The following is a 23,581-nucleotide window of genomic DNA, read 5'->3' on the forward strand; positions in this document are numbered from 1 at the left end:
CTAGTTCCAGCCCTTTACATTTGTAAATTGTGTTGGCTAGGCTCCACTATTGAAATCATAACTCTGCCTCCTTCCTTTCAGCTTACAATTTTACTATTAAATGATAAATCTGCCTCCCTTCCCTTTGGCTTGTGTTCTGGTTTGAAAGGATATATGTACCCTAGAAAAATCATGTTTTAGTCCTAATTCCATTTTGTTAAGGCAGCCATTTCTTCTAATCCCTATTCAGTACTGACTGTTTGAAACTGTAATTAGATCATCTCACATGGAGATGTGATTTAATTAAGGGTGGTTGTTAAACTGGATTAGGTGAAGGTGTGTCTCCATCCATTTGGGTGGGTCTTGATTAGTTTACTGGAATCCTGTAAAAGAGGAAATATCTTGGCGAAAGAGAGATTCTGAGAGAGCAGAACAACAGCCACGAGAAGCAGAGAGCCCACCAGCCAGCAACCTTTGGAAATGAAGAAGGAAAACGCCACCCGGGTAGCTTCATGAAAGGAAGCCAGGAGAGAAAACTAGCAGATGATACCGTATTCTCCATATGCCCTTCCAGCCGAGAGAGAAACCCTGACCCTGCTTGCCATGGGCTTTCTCACTTGAGAGAGAAACCCTGAACTTCATTGGCCTTCTTGAACCAAGGTATCTTTCCCTGGATGCCTTTGATTGGACATTTCTATAGACTTGCTGTAATTGGGACATTTTCTCGGCCTTAGAACTGTGAACTAGCAACTTATTAAATTCCCCTTTTTAAAAGCCATTTCGTTTCTGGTAGCTGGCAAACTAGAACAGCTTGCATTTTTGAAATGAAAACTCTGTCTCCTTTATTACTTAGAACTTGCTATTTGGAATTGTAATGACCTCATCCCCCCCCCCCCTTGTTAGAATCCGTAAAAACCTTGAACCCCCTAAACTCTAGAAGATAGATTTTTAGGCTGTTGGGGATCTGATCTTCTGCTACATGCCTAGTAGTAAACTCTTTTCACTTTGAAATCCCAGTGTCTCAGGAAATGGTCATTTGAGTACATGGGCAAAAGAATTCGCCTATCTGTTGCAATGATAACATTTCATAGAATTAGATCATGATCGCGTCAGCTGCATCTACAGCTGATTCCATTTGTAATCAGCCAAAGGGAAGTGTCTTCTGCATTGAGTAATGCTTAATATAATCACAGGAAGCCTTTTAAGGAGGATTCAGAAGAGACAGGCTCTCTTCCTGCTTCAGCTGGCGAGCCTCTCCTGTGGAGTTCGTCCAGACCCTCCAACAGTCATCGGCTTCACAGCCTGCCCTGCGGATTTTGAATCTGCATTTCCACAGTCACATGAGACACTTTCATAAATTTTCTATTTGCGAGTGTTCCCTGTTGATTCCGTTTCTCTAGAGAACCCTAACTAATACACCTTGTTACACAAATATATTTCATCTACCTAGAATTCTCAAATTACTATTTATTAAGATGTGTTTGCCATTTTTTTCTTTCACTATTTGAATACACATTTAATGCTGAAACTATGTATGTAGAATTTGGAACTGGAAGTGAAGGGTGAGATTAAGAATTTTCCTTGTAAAGATTCTGGAACTCCCAGAATCTTTTTACCTAATACCAAACAAAGGATGGCTGAAACACACGTGTTTGAATCTGGAGACTGTTCTTTAGTTCCCAGTTTTGCATGAAAAAGAAGCCTTTACTTGAAAAGAAGTTTATGTTTCACATATATTTATATGTATAAGCATCCCATTAGGGTATGAAGTCTTATAATTTGCCATTTGGGGCTTTCTGCTCCAATTCCAGAACCCTAATGGCTGAGGGTCTCCCCATTCTGAATGGAGAAGATCTCTGATTTCTCAGTTGAGGGTACCACTGCTATCATTGTTCCTTTATATCACATGATACAGCTGCCATTAAGGCTGGTCCTTCCCAGGTCCTCTAGATGCGCTTGCTTTCACCTCTTTCCCTAACACACAGGAATCATCCTGTCCTTTTAAAATAATGTACAGTTATGTATCTACTATAGTCTTAGACTCTAGACCATAAAGATACAAATACCTATGATAGTTTTTTCGACTGTGAGAGAGAAGAGACCAAAACTCAATCAAAGGAGCTTTATTGAGAGGCTATGCGCAGGAGGGCTGAAGCCTAAGATGGCAACAACGGTGAGCAGGGAAAGGGGCACAGCTTATATAGGATGGTTGGCCAGAAATAGAGAAAGGGATGTGGTGGATTTTCACTGTCTAGTTTGGACGTGGAAAATTGGCACGTTCTCATTGGTTGGTTTAGAAGCAGAGAGCTATACAAGGAGTTGTTAACTTTTCATTAGCAAGGTTTAAAGTTTAAATACCACTATGTCATGCAGGGTTGCAACTGCTGGAGGGCAGATGTTGGGCAGGGCGGAGCTTATTGCAAGACTACAGCTGCCAGTGGGCAAGAGGGAATGGGTTGGGGTGGGTTCCATGGGTTTTCTGGAAATCATGGGTGTGGGAAGCTTCTTGGAATATATGCTAGGGGCTGGCCACATCATGGGGCAAGGGGTTCTGCCTAACAGTCTATTTATGGTTATCTCTATCAATTACTTCTCTATAGTACCTCAAACATAAAAGGGTAGCCATTCTCTCTTAGATTCAGGAGAATTATAATCCAAATATTCATAAAACTCATACTAAAATATTCATAAGCAATCTAGATTTTCTAGAAATAATTTTTGGATATCACAGACATGCTTTTAGTTATTTTGAAGTGGGGTGAGGACATGATGCCCACCCCACTCCACCCCCAACTCTATGTTTGTTCTAACTGCCTGCTTTTGACAAGAGCAGAGACTGAGAAGACAGATTCCAAGAGTAGGTTCTTATGCATGGCTGCTGTCCTGTCTTCCTGTTGGGTCCAATTATTCTACTTTTAAGAGCAGCACAAAATAGTGTCTGACAGGTTACTAAAAAACTCAAGAACTTAAGAAAACCAGAATTACACAGAAAGAAGTCATTTCTTACTAAACCTCTAGGAAAGCTCTAAATTAAGCCCACCTGGAAAGGAGAGCAAGCAAGAGAGATGCCAACAAAGATTATGTATTATTTTAAATGAATTTCTTAATATAATTTGATTAAGATTTTTTACCATAGTTAAGATTGCAAGACAGTGCACTCATCATGACCTTGCATTATATTATATTCTGGTTACATAGTTATCAAATAATAAAACTTGCTTCATAAAATTATACAAAAATTAAATGATTGCATTTTAGAAATGGGCTTGAACCTGTTCAGTTTCTAACTGATAATAAACTTGGCACCGTTAGAGAGGGTTGGGAAGTGAGACACAAATGCATTGCTTGGCATTCTTCCACTAAAATTCCTGCTGTGGAAGATTGGTCCTTTCAAACAGCACCAGACATGAAACTAGTATTTAACTCAAAAATCTCTAATCAACAAAGATCCCAACAACCACTTAAACTTCACTGCACGCTAATTCTACCTACCAATTATGAAATCACTGCTAAAGCTGTCAATAAAATAGGAACTTTTTTTTCCCCAAAAGGAGAACATTTATTGCCATGGAAAGCAAAGAGAAGAGATGGCCTAAGGGCTTAAAATCCCCAGAGTTTGTGAATTTTATAGATTTAAACAAGGGGAAGTGGGGTTGTTATTTTACAATAACAAGTATAAACAAATACGGTTTACAAAATATAAAGGCATGGAGCCAAGCTAAAGTAATCATTACAATAACAAATATAAACGACTAAAGTGTAAGGGGTCAAACTAAACTGGAATTAAGCTTAACTGAGCTTGAAAATAACCATTATAATAGCAAGTATAAACAGTTTAGTCAAGTTAGCTCTTGACTGACTCAAGTTACTTCATTAATACACATTAGGGGGTTGTCTTTCTGATTATAGACTCTAAAATTGTAAAACAGGAGAAGAGTAAAAGTGGGGCCAGTCAGGAGGATTTTACAATCACAAGATATAGGTTATATAGTTACACAATAATTACCAAAGATCAAAGCATCTGGGTTACAATTCAATGAATGGGTGTCAGTAATTTCAGATATTTCATTTTGGCTATTCTACAACATATTAGAAAGTAAGAAAAAGCCTTCTATATAATGATTCAGTCATCTTAATTATGTGTTAATTCTTTTTTTTAAACATTTTTAAAAATAGGAAACTTTGAATTGGCGAGGGGTGGGGAGGTGATACTAAAGCCATAGAGATCAAAGGATCATGCTCCCATTTCCAAAAGGAAAATTCTATGGTAGTTTAGCTGAAATTAAGAACAGAGGCTTTAAGTCCTTTTTAATTGTAACTGCTTTAGGCAGGTGTGCCTCATTCAGTTACTTGCATCCTAATTAATGTGGTAAAAGTATAGTGTGTGAAAATTCATCATCCTGAGAAATTATGTTCATTTTTGCAGTTTTGAGTGCCTTAATGAAAAAAAGATTAAGACCATAGAAACTGTTTCATTAGTGTCAGGGCACCATGAGAGAAGGATCCAATTTATTTAAGGAGAAATTTCTAGATGATCCATGGTATTATAAAATTAGGGATTTAATCATGAGATTCACCAGATATGTATCTCAGCAGACATACTGTTTTCTCTTAAACTCATCCATTTAGCTACCTCCTATTATTTAAAACATTTAAGACCTTGCCCAGGAGTTTTGACATTTCTGTTTCATTTCATGTCTATTATTTTATCCACAAGATCATCAAAGAATAAAAGAATGCACAACCAGAAGAGCAAAAAAGGTCCTGAGACACTAGAGGTCTTGAGGTAAACATGGACATGATAAGAGCCTACCTCATTGGCCAGTTGGGAAGCAGTGATGATTGACACATGCAGATTTAACAGCTTCTCAGTGCACACACAGGGATAAAGCCCTGCTAGGAAAGGCTGCAGTGCTTTGGAAAATAGCAGCAAGCAGGGGTCAGGGTAGAGATCTGATTTTAGGAGTATCTCATAGCAAAGCAAAGCCAGCCTCAATTATAAGTTAGAGATCATCCTTTGAAAGGGCAAGTTGATCCTCAGGAACAAGATTAATTTAAATTAGGCAAAAACTTCTGATTTGGCTTTTTTTTTTTTTTTAGTGTTTTCTTTCCATACGTGTAGGGGGAGGGTGATTTATTGATTTTGGGCTTTGAGCACAGTGGTCAACTTCTAAAACTTGAGTTATTATTCTCATATATCTTTCCACATCTTTTAAATGAGTATTACAGAAGAAACCTTTGTAAATGATGCATTTTTAAGTTTAAGAGTGATAGATTTAAGTGAGAAAAGTTGGAAGAGGGGAGCAGTGTTATATAATTTTTTTCATGATTTATCATTACATTTATTTTATACAATGATTTTTTAGATCTTATAGAAATAAAAAGTGAGGTTAAAAACTAAAAATTCAGTAACACTGGCATTGATATTTCCCCATGTCATTATCTTTCCTGGAGACATTCATTTCTTCATGTGACTTCAGTCCATTGACTAGTGTCCTTTCCTTTCAACTTCCTTTAGCATTTCTTGTAGAGCTGGTCTAGTGGTGATGAAGTACCTCAGTTTTTTTTTTTTAACTGGGAATGCCTCAATTTCCCCCTCACTTTGGAAAGACAGTTTGGCTAGATACAGAATTCTTGTTTGAAATTTTTTTGCTTTTAGCACTTTAAATATATCATCCCCCTGCCTTCTCATTCTATGGTTACTAATCAGAAATCAGCACTTTTTCTTATTGAGGCTCCCCTATACATAACTGTTTTAGTTTGCTAATGGTGGCAGAATGCAATATACAGAAATGGGTTGGCTTTTTTTTTTTGCATGTGTAGGCACCACATGGCAAGAATCTCCAGGTCGCCGGCATGGTAGGCAAGAATTCTGCCACTGAGACACCATTGCACTGCCCATGGGTTGGCTTTTATAAATGGGATTTATTAAGTTACAAGTTAACTTCTCTAAGTCAATAAAAATATCCACACTAAGGCATCCAGAGAAAGATACCCTGACCCAAGAAAGGTCAATGGCATTCCAAAACACCTGTCAACTGGGAAGGCATGTGGTGGCATCAACTCTCGTTTGGCTTCTGGTTTTAAACAGCTTTGCTGGAGGTATTTTCTTTCTGCATTTCCAAATGTCTCTGTGTTGGCTCTGAGCTTTTTCCAAAATGATTCCCTCTCAAAGGACTCTAGTAAGTAGATTAAGACCCACCTTAAATGGGTAGAGACACATCTCCATGGACACTACTTAATCAAAAGTCCCATCTCCAATTGGATGGGTCACATCTCCATGGAAACAACCTAATCAAAAAAGTCCCACCCAAGCAACAGGTCTGCCCCCACAAGATTGGATTAAGAAAAAGAACATGTCTTTTCTAGGGTACATAACAGTTTCAAATCAGCACAATGATTGTGATGGTTTGAAACTATACGTACCCCAGAAAAGATCATATTCTTAAAGCCAATCCATTCCTGGGCATGTGGACCCATTGTAAGTAGGATCTTGAGATGAGTAGGATCTTAAGTTGAGATGTGATCCAACTCATTCAAAGCGGGTCCCAGTCCTCCTACTGGAGTACTTTGTAAGAGGGTGAAAGATAGAGAACACATACACACACAAAAGCCAGAGAAACTCAGAGAGAACAGCCAGAGAAGCTGAGAGAGAACATACAGAAAACAGAGAGAAACCATGGAAAGCAAAGAAGTCACTGAAGTCAGATGCTGGAAGCAACGAAACTCAGGAGAAAAGTAAGGGACCAGCAGATGTCACCATGTGCCTGCCATATGACAGAGATGCTGAGGATCACTGGTAGCCGGTCTTTGGGGAGAAAGCCTTATTGTTGCCTTGATTTGGACACTGTATTGGTTTGAAAGCATGATGTACCTTAGGAAAACCATGTTTTAATCCTGATCCATTTTGTAAAGGCAGCCGTTTCTTTTAATCCCTATTCAGTATCATAGGTTGGAAACTTGATTAGGTTATCTCCACAGAGATGTGACTCACTCAAATTGTGGACATTAACCTTGATTAGAGGGAGATGTGACTTCACCCATTTCAGGTAGGTCCTGTTTACTGGATTCCTCTAAAAAAGGAAGCACTCTGAAAAAGGCTTGGGATCGGAGAGAGAGCTGCCACAATGATGAGAGAAACAGAGAGTCCGCCAGCCAGTAACCTTTGGAGATGAAGAAGGAGAACGCCCCCCAAGGGGAGCTTCATGAAACAAGCTGGAAGTGAAACCTAGCAGATATCACCAAGTTTGCTACGTGCCTTTCCAGTTGAAAGAGAAACCTGAACTTCATCAGCCTTCTTGAACCAAGGTATCCTTCCCTGGATGACCTAGATTGGACATTTCTATAGCTAGGCTTTAATTTGGACATTTTCACAGTCTTAGAACTGTGAACCAGCAACTTATCAAATCCCCCTTTTTAAAAGCCATTCCATTCCTGCTATATTGCATTCCAGCAGCTACCAAACTAGAACAGACATTTTCATGACCTCAGAACTGTAAACTTGTAAGTTAATAAATCCTCATTGCGAAAGCCATTTTACATTTTATCAGCTTTAGTAAACTAAAACAGTGACAAACTACTCCTATCTAACAGCTTTCAAAATTCTCTATGTTTGGTATTCAACAGTTTGACTATAATGTGCTGATGCATGGGTCTATTTGGGTTTATCCTGTTTGGAGTTCACCAAGCAACTTCTATGTGTATATTGATATCTTTCATTAAATGTGGAAAGTTTTCAGGCATTATTTCTTTAAATATTCTCTCTATTCCTTTTTTTTTCTTCCCCTTCTGGGACTCCCATAATGTATTTATTGGTATGCTTGATGGTGTACCACAGGTTCCTCAGGGTTGGTTCAATTTTCTTTGCTCTTTCTTCTTTCTGCTTCTCATACCGAATGATTTTAATTATCGTATCTTTAAGTTCTCAGATTCTTTCTTCTGCCAGCTCCCATCTGCTGTTGAACCTCTCTTTAATCCTAAGAAAGAATTTTGGTAGGCTCGTTGGAGGTAGGGGTGAGAAGATGCAAGAAGAAACAGGAAGTTGGCTTATCAGGCCCGCTCTTATGAGACGACCTCCATGATCTGTCTGTGAACTGGAGCTTTTCTTCCTGTCCTTGGAACATCCTAAATCTAGTTCTTTGGAATTAGCTAGACTTGATGAAATTCTTGTTATACGCTTAAACATTTTCCAGGTACTTAAACTCCTCCAGTCTGTTCTCAGGAATTTCTTTGTTCCTGGTTTCAGAGGCCAGACTTTCAAATCATGGCCTAGCTAGAAGGCTTGTTTCTTCCCCAAATTAGCAGCGTTGTAGCAGTGTTATATTTTAAGGAGTATGATGATTTCAGTTTTCTTAGACTGTTAACCTTTTCCTAATCTCACCAGAAACAGTGTTTTATATTATAAGAAAGTGGTGCAGCAAAGAAAAGTACAAATTTAAATATAAAGGCAGTAATCCCTCAGGATATTAAAAGAGTTTTCATCTTTGGGCTTTGTATAAAGCAGATTAAAATTTACAACGCTCAAAGACACCAAAAAGAACCCCAAGAATCGAATTATTCCGTAAAGGGTAAAACAAAACTAGAATTAAACTCGGGGGTTCCAAACCAGACCTTAATGGCAGCATTCATTTTCCACACTCCTTTAAGCAATCCCTAGATGAGGCAGAGAGCTTTTTAATGTATTCGCCACTAGATGGCACTATATAAACACCTTTACACTCTTAACATCTTCCTGAACTAGTCAGGAAGGAGGCAAAATATTAGGTGAGGTAATCCACTTAGTCTTTTTTAAATTGCTATAGTTTATTAATATAAATAAATCCTTACATTGTGTGCCTAAATGTCGTGTACCGATTTGTCAATAACTTAATTCTATATCAGCTAGAACAGTTCAATTGATGGGACACTCAAAGATGTCTTTAAGGTTTGTTATTTGGCAAGTAGGAAATTGAATAATAAAGCAGCAAGAAAATTTATAATGTGTAAGAAGACAGATAGGAAAAAGAAATACATTTACAAGAAAATGTAAAATCTTGACTTTTCTTTGATTTCCATTAAATGTGCTGGTGCCTCAGAAGATTGTCACTTTAAGGTTCTGTCAGCACTACTGTGTAATTTATTCTTTTGTTATACTATGAGGATTGGAGACGAAAGGCCCATGCTAGCAGGAGGCACAGGAAGAGATTATACATGCAAATAATTCTGTAGCTCTTGTACCAGGAGAGGGTTTATCTTGTAATATTTCTTTTAAGTCACGCGGAGACATCTTTGATAGATTGCCAAAAAACAAAATTATGAGGTTAAAAAGAAGAGGGAGAAAGGAAAAGAATATTTGAAAGGGGTATGCAAAACTGTGATGAAAAGTCAGAAGATGAATGATAACTCTATCTTCTGCAGTATTTTTTTTTAAGAGCTAAGAATGGAGAGAATGAGGAGATGAATTAGGAATGCAAAGCAGTTTGGAGAAGCAAGGTTAAGTGTATTCAAGCCTGGGGAATTGAGGACCTCTGGTCGTATCCAGACAAAACGTAATCAATGTGACTGGTTGCAGGTAGGAGTAAACCAGGTCACCTGCCTTCCTAAAGCAGGTCGGGTGTTCTTGACTCCTTTCCCGGGAGCAGTCAGCTATGCTCCCCAGAACTGAGGTGCCATATGCTGCTTCCTCCACCCAACTGACAGCAGACACTGAGGGAGAATATTAAAGACATCAAAGTGCTTGAATATACCACCACGTCCCTGTAGCTGACAATTCCACTAGTCACTACTCCAGTAAGATCATAGAGTATGGAGAAATGAAGGATTTAAAAATAGGGGAGGGAGGGCAGCAGGGGGAAGAGGGAGCTAGTTTGAATGAGCTTTCTTCTTCCAGTCACATAGTCATTCGGTAAACTTTTTTTTTCTTTGTATTTTAGCTTACAAACATTGACACCTGTCTGAAAAGGTCACCCAGCGATCAGACAGAATTTGTGACTCTCAGCAGCTGGAAATACCTACGAATCAAAGAGAACCTATTAGGAGAGAAAAAAACCTGAGTCATTGCTTAGCCAAAAAATGGGGAAAAGATTAACCTTTAAATATTGCTAAGGACTACAAGAACAGGCAACATTTCTCTTTGATTCATAACCTTAATAAATTCAACTTACTGTTTTCAATAAGTCCAAGGTATTCTGAAAACACTTTATATTAGGGAAGAGTTTTGTGTTAGTTCAAATTACTTTAAGAGGGAAATGCCCTACTCTACCTCTAAAAGTTAAGGAAAAATTGATAATAACATTCTTTTACTCTCAGTAAAGAAGAAAGAAACTAATAAGGATTGCTGAATTGTGGAGATTAGTGAGTTGTCGTTACACCCACAATAAAATGTTAGGCTACTATAAGAGAAAAGCTTTGGTTCATTTATTTTGGCATAAGTATTTGAAATAGTTTAGTTTCCTTGGTAAATGGTCTGTAGACTCCTCAAAGTGTTTTTAGCTGAAGTATTATTAATGTTAATTCACTCAACACATCTCATAATTTTGCTGAGAAATGAGATGTGAACATTGTGTTTTATGATAGCAAGAGCTGGAGGAGGGAAGCAGAGAGAGGAGCAAGGATAAATAGTGTGGTTGAATTTATGAGAGGTCAAAGAGAGAGTGAGTAGGAGGCATCAACAACTGGAAAAAGAAAAAGAAATCATAAAACCTGGATTTTGCTATCATGAGTCCATCTTGAAAAATAAACTCCGTGGTTAATACACATGCTGGAAATAGTTACTAAAGAGTCCTCTGACTGTCCAACTAAACACCTGTTAGCACTGTAAAGAAAGATTTCAGGTAACAAAATATATTTTGTTATTAGTATAGAGACTCTAATTACAGAAAGTGTAACCACAAGTCTGACTACTTCCAAATGAACACATAGCCAGAGTCACTGGGAAATATTTCACAGGGGTGAAATTTTGAGGGAGAAAAAAAATCATGAGTAGAGGAGCGTGTGGTATGAATCCCTAATCCACAACTTCAAATGTTCTGCCAGAGCCCAAGGTGCCAGGAGGATTTTTGCTTTGCTTATGTGGAGGGATTCTTGCTTCTCCTCCTGAGCCCCTCTCTCCCATCCTGTCTGTGGTTCTCCTTTGTTTGTTCTTCCACACTGTTATTTCAGAAAGTCATCCTTGGACCTGCTAAGACGCTGCCCTCCCAGGTGAGAAGCAACACCCTCTTCTGAATCCCGTGACATTCCATCTGACTTCTTTCAGGTTGCTCGCCAGCTTAATTTATAATGATTTGTATATACAGCTTTATTTTTTTATTGAACTATAAGCTCCTTTCAGGTAGTGACTCTGTCAGAATTACCTTTTCAAATAATAGGTGTTCAAAAATATTCAAGTCATTTGCTCTCCGTAGAGCTCTACGAATGATATTCTGCATGAACTGGGATTTTCTTAATCAGTCCATGTAATCTAGTTTCCAAGGGCTAAATTTCTTCTCTTAAATGTTCCCAACCTCCTCATCCATCTAGTATCTATTAAACTGATACTGGACATAAATTCTAACATGATTGCACTTCTACCCCATCCCAAGCTACGGTAAGGAAGCCTGCTCTGTGCTTCAGCGCTAGGTGACCAACAGTCCAATTTGTGTAGGACTGAGGGATTTGCCAGGACAGGATTTTCAGTGCTAAAACAGGACAGTCCCAGGTAAACCTTAATAGTTGGTCCCCCCAGCACTGCTCTCCCAATCTTCCTAAATATACTTCTATCACAGCACTCATGAACATACTGTCAACTTTGATTTTCAGGTCTCCAAATAGCCTGAGTTCCTTTGTTGCGCTGTATCGCTAGCATCTAAAACAGTGCCTGGTCCTTAAATGATATTCTATAAAAGTTCATTTTAGTTATATTGCATTCAGATTACAAAGAAACATAGTTTCTTTATTTCTTATAACCGGGGTGGGAGGTAGGTAGGAGAAAGAGAGATGCTTTAACAATCTATTTAAAATATTCTAATATCTTAAACAGTTGTGTTCAGGTAAATATTTTGTCAACTCCCTATTGGAGCTATTCTTTTCCTCTTTTTATTTATTTTTATTATTATTTGGCATGGGCAGGTTCTGGAAATGGAACCTGGGTCTCTGGCATGGCAGGCGAGAAGTCTGCCACTGAGCCACCGTTGCCCATCCTTCTCTTTGTCTTTTATCTAAGGTAGTGTCTGTAAGGGAAAGTACCCTTGGCAACAGGGGCGACTGACAATTGTGAATTGTTTTTTGTTTTTGTTTTTTTTGTCTTTGCCACCTCATTGATAGTTTGAAGTGATCTCTGGACTGGTGCCTACTGAAGTAGAACGGGAAAGTTCATTGGGCCTCTCTAGCTGTTTCCACCGGCTTCCTCCCTCAAAGCACCACCAAAGAGTTACTCATCCAACTTCTGACCACCTTTCTTTTCCTCATTCCTCTGGGTTGGGAGGGGAAACTTTCTTCTTTTCCTTTTTCTCTGGAAGGGACTTCCTCTACATCATATCCTTCTTTTACCTAATAATACTAAACGCGATGGTTTAGTTATCCTCTCTTAACCTTGGAAAAAATTCTGATTTGAGTCTGCCGTGCATAACTCTTAATATAAGAGCTTTATTACTTAAAAACAGGAAGTACTGAGGAACAAACATCACCAAAATACTATACTGTGTGTGTGTAATAAAACTTTAAAATTGACAAACTTGGATCAATAACTGTATTATTTCTTTATTGGATCCAATCTAAACCCAATTTTAAAAGAAAAATGAGTAAGAAGCTATTTGTTTTTCAGAAAAAAAATTGACAAAAAAAATTCCCTTATTTAAATACGAGATGAGACTCTTCTGTTTGCCCTGCATCTTTCTACCTATATGTCCCAGAATTGGATTTAGCAAACAGGAGAAACCTGAAAGTGAGTTAGAATTTCCTCACATGCACATACATACATACACACGAGATTTGATTTGAAATAGCCTGAGATTCTTCTGCTTTTGAATTAATCTTAATCAGAGAAATAATGGAAGCCTATAATCAGATCTATAGGTTTAATTCAGTACCACAGGCTATGTCCTCTATTTGTATAAGAAAAACTTACAAATGGTGGAAAAAACTTATGTTGCTAGTCTCTAGAATAATTTTAGAAGTTTTGCCCAGTCTAAAAATCACACCAATTACATTTAGAGTCTTTGACTTATGAAAATTCCCATTAAAGTTTTCTCTATCACTATGTTCCAAGGTTTTAAAATATATTAACATTTTATATTTGATAATTACATACTGATCTATACTTATTGAGTACTAAGAATAAAAGTTTTCTTGATATTTAATACCCACATTTGCATTTTTGTTTACTCTGGAATGAAATTATTTGAACTAAAGATAGCTATTGATTTAATTAAAGTTGCAATATGGCTTAGTTTTTGATGTTGAGATTAGTTGGACATTTGATATCTCAGGCAGATCTTGTTTTTTTTTTTATTTATTAAAGAAAAAAAAAGAAATTAACCCAACATTTAGAAATCATTCCATTCTACATATGCAATCAGTAATTGATCTTGTTTATTTTAATTAATATTTGGTCAAGGAACATTTTAAAACAACATTTATACTTTTGGTATTTCAGAGGGCATTTAATATGAAAGGGAAGATGATCAAAAGGAGATGGAAAGAATATGAGTTCTAACAGAAAAAATTCATCTGAAAAGGACAGTAAGTAGAGGTATTGCTGACCTCAGCTAACCAAGCCACACTGTATGAAGCAAATGTTAACTCTAGCCTTTGCTTAAATTTATGCAATGTTCCTGGCTGTTCTGGTTTGTTTTTCAAGTAGTGTGGTAAATACAATCATTTCTATTTACCTCAAGTTCTACCCTTAATCGAGCAGCAGTTTCAGTCAGAAATTCTTTCATCGATCACGAGCATTTCAATCTACTAAATGTATTTTAACATTCGTTCCCCTATTATTTATTTATTTTTAATCCATATGTTTTACTCATCTGTCCATACTATAGACAAAAGGAGCATCAGACACAAGGTTTTCATAATTACACAGTCACATTGCAAAGGCTATATCATTATACAATCATCTTCAAGAAACATGGCTACTGGAACACAGCTCTACATTTTCAGGCACTTCCCTTCAGCCTCTCCAATATACGTTAACTAAAAAGATGATATATATACTGTGTAAGAGTAACCTCCAGGATAACCTCTCGACTCTGTTTGAAATTTCTCAGCCACTGATGCTTTATTTTGTCTCATTTCTCTCTTACCCCTTTTGGTCAACAAGGTTTTCTCAATACCTTGATGCTGAGTCCCAGCTTATTCTAGGATTTCTGTCCCACATTGCCAGGAAGGTTTACACCCCTAGGAGTCATGTTCCAAGTAGAGAGTGGGGAGGGCAGTGAGTTTGCTTGTCGTGTTGGCTGAAAGAGAGAGGCAACAAAAGAGCAACAAAAAGAGGTTCTCTGGGGATGACTCTCAGGCCTAATTTTAAGTAGGCTTAGCCTATTCTTTATGGGAATAGTTTCATATGAACAAACCCCAAGATTTAGGGCTTGGACTATTGCTTTGGTTCTCCCCACTGCTTCTGAGAATCAGGAATTCTCCACATGGGCAAGTTGAATTTTCCCCCTTTCTTGCCATTCCCCCAAGGGGACTTCCCTTGCATTATTTTTAAAATGCTTTTTTTTTTTATTGTGAAATATAACATATATACCAAAAAAACCCAAAAAGGCTAATAGTTTCCAAAGTAGTTATAGAACAGATTTCAAAGTTTGGTATGGGTTACCATTCCACATTTTCAGGTTTTTCCTTCTAGCTGCTCAAGACATTGGATGCTAAAAGAAATATCATTATAGTGAATCAGCAGTCAGACTCATTTGTTGAATCCTATCTTCTCTGTTATAACTCCTCCTTCTCCTTTGATCCTTCTCCTAATTTATAGAGGTCTTTGGGCTATGCCCATTCTAGCTTTTTCATTTGAAAAGGATGTCAACAACATAAAATAGGGGGATGGAACTAGCTGATGTTCTTGGACAGGCTGGTGCTTCTGCGTTTCAGGACTTATCCGGCCTAGGAACTGTCTGGATGTTATAGGTTTCAGGAAAGTAAACGTAGTATGTGCAACCTTTGTAGAGACTCAGTTAGAGCCCTAGGTGTTCTTTAGGGTAACGTATCCCTTACATTCTTAATCTGAACTCAGCAACTCTAAATAGGACTCAGAAAAGAAAGGAACGTCTCTGATCTTTTTCAAATCTATTTTAGGTGACTGGATCAATATGTACTGTACACCAACTTTGAGAAACTACAGAGACCTTTATCTTCTTTTATATTTTTCCAAATATTGATCGCTCTTCATTTCCTACATACAGGAAAGTATGGGCTGTTTAAAAGGCAGATAGTGAAGTGGTTTTATGGGGTTAAGACGAAACAAAAAATAAACCCCCAGGTGTTGGAGAGGAGAGTTGATGATTCCACATGCCAAGAGCTAAGTGGGAGTTTATTGGTCACTTTCAAAATTCATTACATGAAGAAGAGATCAGAAAGCCCTGGGAAGTTCAATTTAAAAGTGATTGCAAACCAAGATCTGCCGCAGCTTCTTAGGAAGACAAACAATGTGTCAGAGATTGTGGTGAGGTAAATGGGCTTTGAGACAGAGATTACTCAAGAATCCCTGGAATATCCGTGGAGACTAATCTCTTCATATTTGATAGATATGCCATGCAGAATTTTCTATTAATTAAACCTCTTAGTATATTCTGTGGCAAGAGTTCTTGTACTGCGTTTCAAATATTTCTGATCAGTGAGAAAGGGAAAGAACAGGGAGAGGAATTACAATACCAGAAAGTATTGTCTGAAATTAATTACTCACAGGGAATTTATAAAAGATTGAGTACAGGGATGACAGTTCCTAACCATGTTAGTGATTTTCCTTTTTTTACTAATTGTGTTTCCAGGTTTCAAATCAATGTGATATTTCAGCACAGGCTCTGATAAATGTTTAAGTCCTTGCTTTGGATTACATGAAGATCAACCAATAGTCTCTCTCCTGATATTTTTAGCTGAATGCAAAGTGATTTTATTCAGTGATTAACATATTTCTTCTTATAAACTTCCCCCCTTTTATTCCTTTGACAGAATTGTAGGGTCGTATATTATTGGCATAATAAATTGATATATAGACATACAACTTCTTTGCAGTTCCAAACAAATAGGTTGGGTTTCAAATTTTCACATTTGGGCCATTTGATTGGAACTTGGAATAATTTTATTCATTAAAAAATAATTAGAATTTAGGATGCATGGGTGATTCAGTAGTAGAATGCTTGCCTCATATGTGGGGAGACCAGGGTTTGATTCCCAGTTCTTGTACCAAAAAAAAAAAAATTTAGAATTTAATGCTTTAAAAAATCTCCCCTGGAACACTAGTGTCCCACAAGATGTTATTAAAGAAAAATACAAGAGAAGTAGTCTCTCCCCAGTTTTCAGGGTAATGAAATTAGTGGATATAATTTTCTTGAATTTAAGGGTTTTCCCATTATTTTTTCTCAATAATATAAGAACTTGAGAGTTTACTATGAGCTAAGTGGTTTGAATACATCATCTATTTTGGTCTTTGTAATGATCCCATTTTACAGATAGAAAAACTCAAGTGACTAATTTTCCCCCAAGCCAGCCAATTACTGGGTGGTAGGGCCAATGTGGTAGAATTGAAACATGTCCACAAATTCGTTCACATTTCTTCCATTCAGAGTCTATACCTGCTTCCCTTAAAACTGGGTTGGTCTTAGTTACTCATTTGGAACCAATAGAAGCAGTGGAAGTGATACTGTATGACTTCTGAGGTGAGGTCAGACACCATGTGTCATGATCAGGTTCATGTGTCAACTTGGCCAAGAGGTGGTATCTATTTGTCTGGTAGGGCAAGTGCTGACTTGTCTGTTGTGATGAGGACATTTCATAGAATTAAATCATGAGCACATCATCTGCATCCACAGCTGATTCCATTTGTAATCAGCCAAGTGGAGTGTCTTCTGCAATGAGTGATACTTAATCTAATCACTAGAAGCCTTTTAAGGAGGATTCAGAAGAGACAGGCTCTCTTCCTGCTTCAGCTAGTGAGCCTCTCCTGTGGAGTTCGTCCAGACCCTCCATCGGAGTCGTCGGCTTCACAGCCTGCCCTGTGGATTTTGGACTCTGTGTTCCCACAGTTACGTGAGACACTTTTATAAATTTTATATTTGTGAGTGTTCCCTGTTGATTCTGTTTCTCTAGAGAACCCTAACTAATACATCTTGGTACCAGGAGTGGTTCTAAAGAAACAGAATCTTAAAAATGGTTTTTTTATGAATGGTTTTCTACTCTGACTGGACTCAAAGGCACTAAGGACTCTGATTTCCATAATCATAATAATACTCCCAATCCATGGAGTGAGTTGGCAAAAGAGATAGTCAAAATATTGCCATTCGATTCCCCTAATGCTTTGCTTGTATGAAGCCAGGCTCTGGAGGATAATGTTTTTGATACCTTTACAGAGTTTTGTGGAAATAAGAGGTGTAGAGATGTTGGCTGGTTGTTGTTAGATACACTGGATACATTAAGGAGTGAAAGGGATGGGCTTAAGGCTTCAAATGAGAAGCTTAAGCGCTGTCTGACAGATGTAGAAGTTTCTATGAGTATCCTGAAGGAAGATTTTATTTCCTGTAGCCGTAGACTTGGGAGCTCTGAAAATCAAACTCAGAATCTCATTGTTAGAGTAACAACTTTACAATGTAAACTGAAATCTCAGTGTTGTCTGGTGGCTGCCATTAAAGTGAGGGCATTGATTGGAAAGGAGTGGGACCCTGAAACATGGGATGGTGACATACGGATTGATAATGATGTTGGGGGTGAAGTTGAAACCATAGGTCATGCTGAGTCTTCTCTAGATAACCTTGTAAAGCTATGTCCCACCTCCAGCCTGCCTTGGGGAGTTGACCACCCAACCTCCACCTAAAGTGATTAACCCTAGAGTGATTAATCCTGTTTCACCAGATGAAGCTGCAAGTGAATGCCCTGAAGCAAATGACTTGGAAGATAGTTCTAATTCTTTTCATGATCCACCCCTACCACCCCTCATTTCTTCCAGACCTATTACTAGACTAAAGTCCCAACAGGCCCCTAAAGTGAGATACAAAGTATCACACATGAGGAGGTATGTTATACTCCAAAAGAACTGCATGAGTTTTCCAATTTACATAGACAAAATCAAGGGGAATATGTGTTGCAATGGATTTTAAGGGTATGGGATAATGGTGAGAGAAATATAAGGTTGGATCGGGCTGAATTTATTGATATGGGCCCAGTAAACAGAGATTCTGCATTCAATGTTATAGCTCGAGTGGTTAGGAAAGGTATTAACAGTTTGTTTGGATGGCTGGTTGAAACATGGATCAAAAGGTGGCTGACATTACCTGAGGTTGAAATGCCAAAACTGCCCTGGTATAATGTAGATGAGGGGATCCAGAGGCTTAGAGAGATTGGAATGTTAGAGTAGATTTATCATGCGAAGCCTGCTCTTACACCGCAGGAATGTCCGGAAGATGTACCTTTTACCAGAACAGTGAGAAATAAATTTGTGAGACTAGCGCCATCATCCCTGAAGAGTTCAGTAGTTGCACTTTTCTGTAGGTCAGATATTGCTGTAGGAACTGCTGTCATTGAGTTGGAATCCTTAAACACAATGAGGATGACTGGATCCTGAGTTGGCAGAAGCCAGGTGGCAGCACTTAATTGCCAAAGACACGGTGGACATGGCTATTATAATAGACACCAAACTCAGAGCAGGAGTCAAAATTATATGACTCACAGAGATTTGTGGCATTGGCTAGTAATCATGGGGTACCTAGAAATACAATAGAAGGGCAGTCTACTAAATTCTTGTTCAAGCTGTATAGACAAAAGAGTTCTAGGTCAAGTGAACAGAAGTCTAACCTGAATTACAAAAACACAGAGTCATGGTCCCTTAATCAATTTCAGACTTGAGACAGTTTACAGACCCAGAGCCCCTTGAATGAAGGGGAGGCCAGGTCCCTTTGGGGGAGAACCCTGTTACACTGCCACAAATTTATACTGTTTATCTTCCTCCAAACCTTCCCCAAGGAGACCGATGGCCTTTTACCAAGGTAACTGTGCATTAGGGAAAAAGAAATGATCAGATATTTCAGGGATTATTAGACACTGGTTCAGAAGTGATATTAATTCCAGGAAACCCAAAACGTCACTCTGGTCCACCAGTCAGGGTGGGGGCTTATGGAGGCCAGGTGATCAATGGAGTTTTAGCTCAGGTTCATCTGACAGTGGGTCCAGTGGGCCCCCAGACCAATTCTGTAGTTATTTTCCCAGTTCCAGAATGTATAATTGGAATAGACATACTGAGCAACTGGCAGAATCCCCACCTTGGTTCTTTAACTTGTGCAGTGAGGGCTATTATGTTGGGAAAGGCAAGTGGAAGCCACTAGAACTGCCCCTAGTGAGCAAAATAGTAAATCAGAAGCAATACCAGATTCCTGGAGGGATTGCAGAGATTACTGCCACTCTTAAGAACTTGAAAGATGCAGGGGTGGTGATTCCCACCACTTCCCCGTTCAACTCTCCTATTTGGCCTGTGCAGAAAACAGATGGGTGTTGGAGGATGACAGTGGATTATCATAAACTCAATGAGGTGATAACTCCAATTGCAACTGCTGTTCCAGATGTGGTATCATGGCTTGAGCAAATCAATACATCCCCTAATACCTGATATGCAGCTATTGATCTGGCAAATGCTTTTTTCTCAATAGCTGTTAGTAAGGACCACAAGAAACAGTTTGCTTTCAGCTGGAAAGGTCAGCAATATACTTTCACTGTCCTACCTCAGGGGTATATCAACTTTCCAGCCCTTTGTCATAATCTTGTCTGCAGGGAACTTGATCATCTCTCCCTCCCACAAGACATCACACTGGTCCATTATATTGATGATATCATGTTGATTGGACCTAGTGAGCAAGAAATAGAAACTACTCTAGACTTATTAGTAAGACATTTGCATGTCAGAGGATGGGAGATAAATCCAACAAAAATACAGGGGCCTTCTACCTCAGTGAAATTTCTAGGTGTTCAGTGGTGTGCGGCATGTCAAGATATCCCTTCTAAGGTGAAGGATAAGTTGCTGCTTCTGGCCCCTCCTATGACCAAGAAAGAGGCACAATGCCTAGTTGGTCTCTTTGGATTTTGGCAACAACATATTCCTTATTTGGGTGTGCTACTCCGGCCCATTTATTGAGTGACAAGAAATGATATACAATCAATGGCTCACAATATCATCACCATGATCATTTTTAGAACATTTGCATCACTCCAGAAAAAGAAATAGAATTAAAAAAAAAAAACAGCTCATACATTCTACATCCTTTACCCATCCCTCTCATTGACCACTAGTATTTCAATCTACCCAATTTTTTACGCTTTACCCCCTCCCATTATTTATTTACTTTTTATCCTTATTTTTTTTGCTCGTCTGTCCATACTCTGGATAAAAGGAGCATCAACACAAGGTTTTCACAATCACATGGTCACATTGTAAAAGCTATATAGTTATACAATCACCTTCAAGAACTAAGGCTACTGGGACATAGCTCAACAGTTTCAGGTACTTCCCTCTAGCCACTTCAATAGCCATAAACTAAAAAGGGATCAAAATAATGCATAAGAATAACCTCCAGGATAACCTGTTGACTCTGTTTAAAATCTCTCAGCCACTGAAACTTTGCTTTGTCTTATTTCTCTCTTCCTGTTTTGGTCAAGAAGGCTTTCTCAATCCTTTGATACCAGGTCCCAGCTCATCCCAACAGCCCTGTCTCACATTGCCAGGGACATTTACAACCATGGGAGTCATGTCTTACATAGGGAGGAGGGCAGTGAGTTCACCTGCTGAGTTGGCCTAGAAAGAGAAACCACATCTGAACAACAAAAGAAGTTCTCTGGGGGTGACCCTTAGGCATAATTATAAGTAGGCTTAGCTTTTTCCCAAGATCAAGGGCTCAGCCTAGTAAATTGGTTGTCCCTAGTCCTGGATTTATTTTGAGGTGACACATGTAAAGCTCAGTGCTTAAAGTCATTTTACTACCTCTTCTGTAGGCTATCTTGGACATTAGATTGTGAAGGAGGGGTTGGGCAACATGTATGTCCAACGATGCTTCTTCAAGTCAGATCAGAGTCAAGCTTACAGAGGGCAGAATTATTCCTGTAGAATTTTCATGGAATATCTCTCACTGATCCCCCAGTATATCCTAGGTACATATGGATCAGAACCATCTTCTCATGCTATGAGTATTCCCAGGACTTGGAATTGCTGAAGTCCCAGGAGTTGAAGGAGGTCAAAGGAAGTGAGATTGAACAGAAGCCTCTTTCTGAAATGCTTCCATTATCCCCATGGCAATTGCAGGTTCAACCAGGTGAGAGAACTTCTGGCAACTGGCAGAGGGGGACCAGAAGTACCTGTGGGTATATATTGAAGCACCCATTTTCTGCAAGGAAGAAAAGACATCACCTCAAATTAGTATTCAGCCCTAAGGAAAGAAGCCAACCCTAAATCCTTTCCCAAGCTTTTAGTAATCTGCTTGCTGCCTCACTGATTTCAAAGTGCAATGTAAACTCTTCTCATGGTTGGCTGAGAGCTATGGTTTAGATGTAATAAAAAAGACTTTACAGTTCAAAAGTGTACATCCTCAATTGCATTAGGCTTTTCCTGGTGCTTAACTTGACTTTTCAATTGGTTATTGTAGGTCAGTTTCATGCTTCAAAAACTGCTTTTCTATTTTTCTTAATACCGTTTAGAGCTAACCTGTGGTGCAAAGGAGGTAGGAATCAACATAAAACCAAGGTGAATACTGCTTGAACATTTCCCTTGCACCTTATTCTGCCTCTAACTCAGACCTCCAGAAATAAGGTAGGATATTTGGCCTAACCTTTATCTCCCCAATAGCCTTCTAGTGTATTAGGAGGGGAAACAAAATTTGTGTGAGGTCTATGTGAAATAAAGCTTGACTCCAGTTGCTTCTGCCTTCTATGGAAGAGGTCGATGGGACTGAGTCCTTGTTGATATCTTCCAGTTTCTGCTTTCAAAGCTACCCCAAGTAAATATAAAATCTGGGCTGATTTTTCTCCATCTCCCCCACCACTACCCTTCTGTTCTGGGCCCTGGTGATGGATCCCTGTAGATCGTTTTACCAGGGCTCCTCTTTCATCTGACTGGTTGCTTCCACTCATCAGAAGCAACTGCAGGCACTTGGAGAGCAACAGGAATTAGAAGTCAGAATGTATCTTCCTCTACTCCCTCCCTGCTTTGGTGCCTGCAACCTCATAAAATAACATCTTGCACTGCAACCCCTTCTACCACAGTGTCAGCTTTTATTACTAGACAAAGGTGGTAAAGTCTTTGCCCAATGCGTTCCATGACCAATTCCTGAGTCTCCAGGGTTTCAAAAAGAGAGCTTATTGTTAGGCACAAAGCAGGAGGTCAGATGGCCTATCAGCCCAAAAATCTGTTTCCCTAGATCGCAGTAACTCAGATAGATTTATAGTATCAAAAGATGAGCAGGGCGGGCCGCGGTGGCTCAGCGGGCAAAGTGCTTGCCTGCTATGCCGGAGGACCTCCGTTCGATTCCCGGCCCCAGCCCATGTAACAAAAACGGAGAAACAGAATACAATAAAACAAGAAAATGTTTAAAAATGTTTCCCTTTCTTCCTTCCTTCCTTCCTTCTCTCTGTCTTTCCTTAAAAAAAAAAAAAAAAAAAAAAAAAAAAAAAAAAAGATGAGCAGGTTTTAGGGTAATGAGCACAATGGTTCTAGAAGATGTAATTAGCGGTGATCTAATTATTGAGCATGCGCAGCCTGATTACATGGTTAGTCACAGAATGTATTTAAGAAAATAGCAGCCTTAATATGATGATGTGTATGATTTTTAAAATTATAATGAGTTATAGGTTAAACATTAGGGTCTGTCTTTAGTGATGACAAGACTCCAAAGTAAAAGAACCACATAAGATGGGTACAAGTGAGGGTCAGTCACAAGGCTTTCACAATCACAAGAGCATACAATAAAGGCTGTATGATCATTGTTAGAGCTCAAGGCAGCTGGATTACAAATACAGAAATTTCAGTTATTTCCTACTGTCTACTTCAATATACCAGAAAGGAAAAAGGAATATCTATATAATGATTCAGTAATCATATTCATCCCTTAAATCCTAACTTTTCAGTTACACTCTCACCACCAGGCTTGGTGATGTATTTCCTTCTTCTGTCCCTTCAGGCCTAGGGGTGTGATGGATTCCCACTGTGACTGGGCCCTGGATGCCCAAATAGCCTGACAAAATAAAAACTTTTCATGCAGTTTAGGATCCCACAGCTTTATTGGGTGATTCATGAATTGGGCAGCATCCCATTCAGAAAATAGAAGGTAGCACTGCTGAGGGCATAGAAAGGGGAAACTCATATAAGATGAACTCAGGAAGCAAGCAATCCTGCTGATTGGTTGACACTAAGTTCCACTTTATTTAGGGGGACTGTATTGGCTAGGGTTCTCTAGAGAAA

The 23,581-nt window shown here is 38.7% G+C and overlaps 1 long non-coding RNA gene across 1 annotated transcript; it reads left to right on the plus strand.

Moving 5' to 3' along the window:
• Nucleotides 1-1,612: 1,612 nt before the first annotated feature.
• LOC143682775 (uncharacterized) lies at nt 1,613-21,688 on the plus strand. The gene is made up of 3 exons (XR_013175274.1): nt 1,613-2,152; nt 13,589-13,674; nt 21,431-21,688. It is a non-coding gene; the product is annotated as an uncharacterized LOC143682775 (long non-coding RNA).
• The last annotated feature ends 1,893 nt before the right edge of the window (nt 21,689-23,581 follow it).

The sequence above is a fragment of the Tamandua tetradactyla genome, chromosome 5 (genome assembly GCF_023851605.1).
Source record: "Tamandua tetradactyla isolate mTamTet1 chromosome 5, mTamTet1.pri, whole genome shotgun sequence".
NCBI lineage: Eukaryota > Metazoa > Chordata > Mammalia > Pilosa > Myrmecophagidae > Tamandua > Tamandua tetradactyla.